Source organism: Rattus norvegicus, chromosome 2, assembly GCF_036323735.1.
Source record: "Rattus norvegicus strain BN/NHsdMcwi chromosome 2, GRCr8, whole genome shotgun sequence".
Classification (NCBI taxonomy): Eukaryota; Metazoa; Chordata; class Mammalia; order Rodentia; family Muridae; genus Rattus; species Rattus norvegicus.
Window position 1 is genome coordinate 55,504,714 of NC_086020.1, and position 6,361 is coordinate 55,511,074.

The window sequence follows — 6,361 nt, forward strand, 5'->3', positions numbered from 1 at the left end:
TCTTGGGAGCTCCCAGAAACTGAACTACCAACCAAAGAACATATATTGGTTGGACCTAGGCCCCCTACACATATATAACAGATGAGCAGCTTGGTTTCCATGTGGGTCCTCCAATAACTGGAGTGGGTGATATCTCGACTGTTTCCTGTCTGGGATTCTGTTCCCCTAACTGGGCTGCCTTTAGTGGCCTTAGTAGGAGAGCATATGCCCAGTTCTGCAGTTACTTGATGTGGCCAGGGTAGGTTGGTATGGAAGGGGAGGGGGAATTGGAGAGGGACTGTGTAAGAGGGGGGCTTGGAAAGGGGGATGCTGTGATAAGAATGAAATACAGTATAACCATGCTACGATATACAGCTCAAAGAAGCTAAGTAATAGGATGGGCCCAAGGGAGGAGGCTTGAGACTCACTCAGAAAGGGAAATAAAATTGATATCAAAAGTGGGTGGAGGAAGGAAACTAGATGGGAGAAAGGAACAGGGATGCGGATCAGATGTAGACAGAGGGTGGTAGGAGAGAGGTGGGAGAGAGACCAGAAATCAGTGGGGCCATCTCTGGCACTAGCCAGAGACCTGGGATGAAAGAATCGCCCAGGAGTCTATGGGGGTGACCCTAGCTGAGACTCGAAGTAGCTGGAGATATGGAGACAGAAGTGGCCACTTCATGTAACCAAGTGGGACTTCTATTAGGGAGAGGGTGACACCGACCCACCCACAAAATGTTCCATCCAAAATGTGTCCCCTACCTATAAAATGCAAAGGGTTAAAGATGAAGTAGCTATCAAGAGAATGTCCAGCCAATTTCTGGCCCAACTTGAAACCCATCCCATGAGAGAGATCCAGCCCCTGACACTATTAATGACACTCTGCTATGCTTGCAGACAGGAGTCTAGCATAAATGTCTTCTGAGAGGCTTCGTCCAGAAGCTGATGAAAACAGACCCACAGCCAAACATCTGGGGGAGCTCTGGATGACATGTGGAAGAGTGGGGGATAGGATCGAGGAGCTGGAGGAGTCAAGGATACCACAAGAAGACCTACAAAGTCAACTAACCTCGGCCCGTGGGCACTCACAGACACTGAACCACCAACCAAGGACAAGCAGAGGCTGGATTTAGGCCCTCTGCACACTGTGCAGCTTCGTCTTCATGTGGGTTCCCTAACAATTGGAGCAGGACCTGTCTCTGACTCTGATGCCTGCCATTGGATTCCTTGCCCCTAGCTGGGCTCTCTAGTCAGGCCTCAGTGAGAGAAGATGTGCTTAGTCCTACTGTTACTTGATGACCCAAGGTGGAGTGGTACTAAAGGGGGCTTCCAATTTTCTAAGGAGAGGGCAGAGGAAGATGGTGGAAGGGATTTGTGAGGGTGGGAGTGGAAGGAGAATGGGGAGGGAGGATTTCTACTAGGATGTAAAGCAAATAAGTGAGTAAGTAAGTAAGTAAATGGAAAAAAAGAAAATAAATAAAAAATAATTTCCTGCCCCTAGAGACATTGCAGGTATGGCTGCTGTGTCATATGTGTGTCAATAGGTGACAGAGAGGAGAGAGGCTATGAGTAATTTCAGTGTTCTTTGAGCATCTGAATGAGTAGTAGCCTACCATTCTCTGAAAAAAAGTGAGCCTGAGATGACCACCAGTCTGGCCCCTCTCAGGCTTGAGTGAACTCCCAGGATCTGGAACAAGCCAGAGTCCAAAAGAACCCTGACTGGAATCTAGGGCCAGGAGATGGGGAGAGTGAGCCTGAGACAGATGACCTCTACATAGGGCCACCTGCGTAGGCCAGGCAGAGGAGAGTCAAGCACCATACATCCACTAGACTGGCGCCATGGGGCCCAGGCAGAGAGCTAGTCTGGGATGACTACCATATGCACAAGCAGAGAAAAACACTCCTAAGAGCACTCCTGAGGTAACCCCAGACACTCAGAGGCGCCACAAAGAGGAACAAGTAAATGGTGGAGAAATGGAAGAGAAAAACAAACATAAGGAGGTGAGACACAATGAAGAGAGGCAGAACTGGAGACTGGAGAATTGAGGGTAGTGACCGACAACTTGGTGTAAGTAGCCAGTGATTCCACCTGGAACCATGGTGGCGTCCTGGTCTGTGGTGCCATTGGAGCCTATGTCTGGGATCATGGCCCTGCAGCAGCAGAGGTCTGTAAGCACCAAAGGCCAGGCAGCCATATTGATGTCTGAAGGCTGTGCAGAACTGGCTACATCATGGGAGAGCTGGCTCTGCCCCTAGCCAATGCAGTACGTGAGAGAATATGGACTGCTCTTTCCAGGAGTTGCAGGCGAGCCAGCCCTCACCACCACCATCACCAAGGATACATGCTGGGAGAGCTGGCTCTACCATTCATCTCCCATACAGTGGCTCATGGACAAGAGAGATATACGCTCCTCTCCCTCAGCCCTCACCACCTGCAGCAGGTGGGAGAAATGGCCCCTCTGGGGTCATGAGATTGGGAGAATTGTCCTGTCCCTTAACAGCAGAAACACTAGGAGAGCAAGCCCCACACCTCACCTGCACAACAGGGTAGAGCTGTCCCTGGTTGCGGAAGTTGCTAGCCCTGAGGGGGTATTAGCAGGAGAGTCAGGGCGCTGACCAGCTCAGATACCTCTCTAGCCCAGATCCAAGGCTTTGAATTAGCCCACTTCAACATCTCCTCCATCAATGAACTGCTGGAGCGCATGAAGACCCAGCCCTACTGATTCAAAAACTAAAGGATCTTCATGCACAAGGCAACAACAAAATATCTGAGAGGAGTCCTAACAAGAATCCAGTATTGACCGAGTAGCAGAAGCCAGAGGCCTCTTACCAGACCAAGAAGCCATTAGAGTGAACATTTGCAAACAAAGAAGTGTGCACAAAAGGGGATACTGAGGATCACACTGTGGTACACTGTGATAGCTTCCACAATGAGATTTTTTTCTGTTCAGAGAGAGGTTGTAAGAGTGGAGTGTGGGTATGGGGAGTGGGGAGGTGAGTGAGATTGTGGCGATGTGAACAGAACCAATGAAGAGTTTAAAAAATATTTCTTTACATTTTCTCAATTTGATATTTAATATATTTAAATTTTTGGTTGGTCCGTGCCGTGAAATATCTGTTAAGTTCTCTGGAGCTGTAACCTCCACTCTCTGGGATCTAACTTAATGTAATGAACATGCACTAATATCTCGTGAGCACAGACATTGTTCTCCTGCTTGTGATAACACATTTCTACAAAAGCTATACTGAATTTTCTTAAAGTTGCCAGTGAAGACATTGTCCATTTCTTTATTCCCTGTCTACAACAGAGACTATCGGTTCTTGTCAAATATTTTTAGAGGTGTAAATTGCTACCCAGAAAAGCACCATGCTTTTCAGCCAACGCCACATCTTCTATGATGTAATCACATGATTTGGTTCTAGGCAAAAATAAAAGGACAGAAGCACATGAGGCTTCTGAAAAGTTTGTCCCCATAGAAAGGACAAGTAACTTTTCTGGTTTCCTTCTTTTTGCTGAGAGCATAATACTTGAATGTGATGCCTGTCATTCAGTAGCCACTCTGGATCACAAGGTAGCTCGGACTGGCTCTAGTCTGTGCAAGTCTTGAAGACAGGGAGTACTAATATATAATCCTGGGGCACATTAAGTATTTACCCAAAGGGTGGGAAACTCCGCCAATCAAACCTTCTTTTGTATGAAATAGAGCTATCTCTTTTGATTAAATCATTATTTTATTTTAGGTTTTCCCATTATATGTAGCAATTTCTGACACTTAAATATATGCATCATAAATTAGTTGGGTTTTTGTTGTTTTGTTTTTACAGAGTTTGTAGTACAAGAGAACTTACATGTCTGTAAATCCCACTCCCAGCACAGCACTGCGCACTTTCTGATATCTTATTTACATTAAGATAGTCCAGTTACTTAATTTTTGATACCCCTTCAAGTGCTTTTTGTAATATAATAATTGGATTATATATGATATATAGTTTAGGTGGTATTGCATTTTAGACATGAATAATACAGGAAAAATTGGTGGCTTGCATTGCTCACATTTAAATCCTAAAGCAACTCTGTCTCCATTAGCTGAAAGATTTTTCTCTGTGCCCAGCGAAAATACCAAAGCTCAAATGAAATCTATGAATGTATACAAAAACAATTTCTACTGTAAATAAATCTCTATAGCTGCACTGTTGCTTAATTCAAGGATGCGGACCTCAGTCAGGAAGCTGAGACATGGTTACATACATGTTAGGTCAATTATTATCAAATCATGGATTTCCATTGTAATTAACCAGGGGCAGAGGTGGAAGCTAACTGGGTCTGCATGCATCCAAATCTTGTCTCCTACATGCATAAATAATTACTAATAAGGTATATTTACAGACCATAGTGATCTGCTGCCAGTTGCTATTTCTTCTCATCAAATAGTTTTTCTTCTTTAAATATGAAAGAACGGGTCAAGGAATGTACACTTATACTGGTTCCACAGTGGGGCCCATAATCTAGACAGAGATCCTGGCTTCTCGACACCGCTGACAATGCATCTCTACTCTCTTCCTGGCCTCCCTGCTTTCTCCCTGCTTCTGTTGAGATGTAGTAGGAGTATCTCAGCAGTGCAGAGCCTTGCATCAGGTAGAAGTACACAGAAGAGAAGTGTATAGTTTTCACTTCACTACATAAATAAATGCAGAAAATAGAAGTCTGGCCATTCACAACAATTTGTGTATGGAGTTGATCTTTTGAAAGAACGAATAAAACTCCATTCCCTGCAGATAATTTTGCTAATCCTGCTATCAATACAAGTATAAAGTTAGATTGCTCCAGGCAATCTCTTACTTAAATGTCAAGATTTTCTCAAGCAGCGAATTTGGAAACATAACACAGTAAAGCAATCTATGGGCATTTTTACCCCCAATCTACTGAAATAACCATTTAAAATACAAGCAAGAAAACTGGCTTAGTTTGCCACTGGCACATGTCCAATTGCCAGCACTGTTCTGGCTTTCCACTGTCTACTCCTTTGCCAGCCCCTGCCTAAGGCTGTCAATGGTCTGTTTCCAGGAGAATCCCCAGTGTTGACTACAGGGGGCAGCAAGCACAGAACCCTGCCAGAAACATCCAGGGTGGACCTGGAAATGCAGAACTGAGATGTTTCTAATCTTGTTCTTCCTGCCACTTCCTGTTCTCCATTCTTAACTAATTTTACTTATTTGTGTGTGTACGTGAGCAAGTCTATGGGTTAACCAAAGCATGAACTACAGGGGTCTGTTTCCTCCTTCCACCATGGGGTCTCCAGAGGTCAAACTGAGATTATCAGGCTTGCCAGCAAGTGTCTGTCTCCTCCAAGCCATCTCACTAACCTCACATCCGTTTCTAATCTGGTCTTCTCTTTGAATGTTTATAGCTGCTTTCTACCTCCTCTTTGCCAAGTCACTAGTGTGTATGTTTAATTAGTTATTCTGTCTTACTTTAATGGTCTTGGTTCTATGAGCTTCTCCCCTCCCATCAAGTGAGTGGGAATCAAACTCCCCATGCCACTGACAAACTAAAGCAATTCCAACAGCCACAGAAATGGATCATGGTCATAAAATGTCAAAGAAGGCCCAGCGGGCTGGCACAAGTGACCATCTTCCATAAAATTTTATTTTACTACTAAGCACTTTGGGATGAAATATGACTACAGCGCTCTAGGTTTCCTGTTACATAGTGAGTATAAATATGAGTTTTTGTTATTAATCAAGTATTCTAATTAAGAAACATTAGTCTAATTAGCTTCTAAATTGACTGCCAATTTGTAGAGGCTATAAACACAATAAAACATAACAAAGAGGAAAAATACATTGTGTAGAACTGTTAAAAAAGAAAAAACAGCAGTATTTCAAAATACAGCAGTCTGGCCAGCCCTTGAGACATTAGGCTTTTGTGCACTTATGTTCTGAATCTCAATGGTTTTGCTAAGTGCAGATGCATAAAAAATAAGTAAAAATTATGATATAGAAAATACAAAAGACCGTATGCCTATCCAGGCTTTAAAATGTTTTTAACTACACCTTAATATCCAATTTGTTTGTATTTTTTCCTTAATGCTGTAACATGGGTGAGCCAGGCTGAGGGAAAGTAAAGGTCCAAGCAGACAAAAGCCTGATTTTTTGGTAAGAAATCTGAAAAAAAATCATCATATCCATCAGTGTTCAATTATTATTACTTAAAATGTGTCAGTAAACGATCAGAAAATTAAGCAGAAGGTAAAAAGTTGTGTAGTAATTAGGGAGGGCCAATGCCTGACCCTTCTCGGAAAACAGCCTCGAGTAACAAAGTACTTACGAAAACCTGGTAATAATAGAAGGCGAAACCTAAAGCCAGAATCTAAGGTGGTGG

General features: G+C 43.5%; 1 non-coding gene across 1 annotated transcript; it reads left to right on the forward strand.

The window, feature by feature from the left end:
* Positions 1-1,469: 1,469 nt before the first annotated feature.
* On the forward strand, positions 1,470-1,596 carry LOC120101290 (small nucleolar RNA SNORA17). The gene has a single exon (XR_005501665.1). It is a non-coding gene; the product is annotated as a small nucleolar RNA SNORA17 (small nucleolar RNA).
* Positions 1,597-6,361: the final 4,765 nt, after the last annotated feature.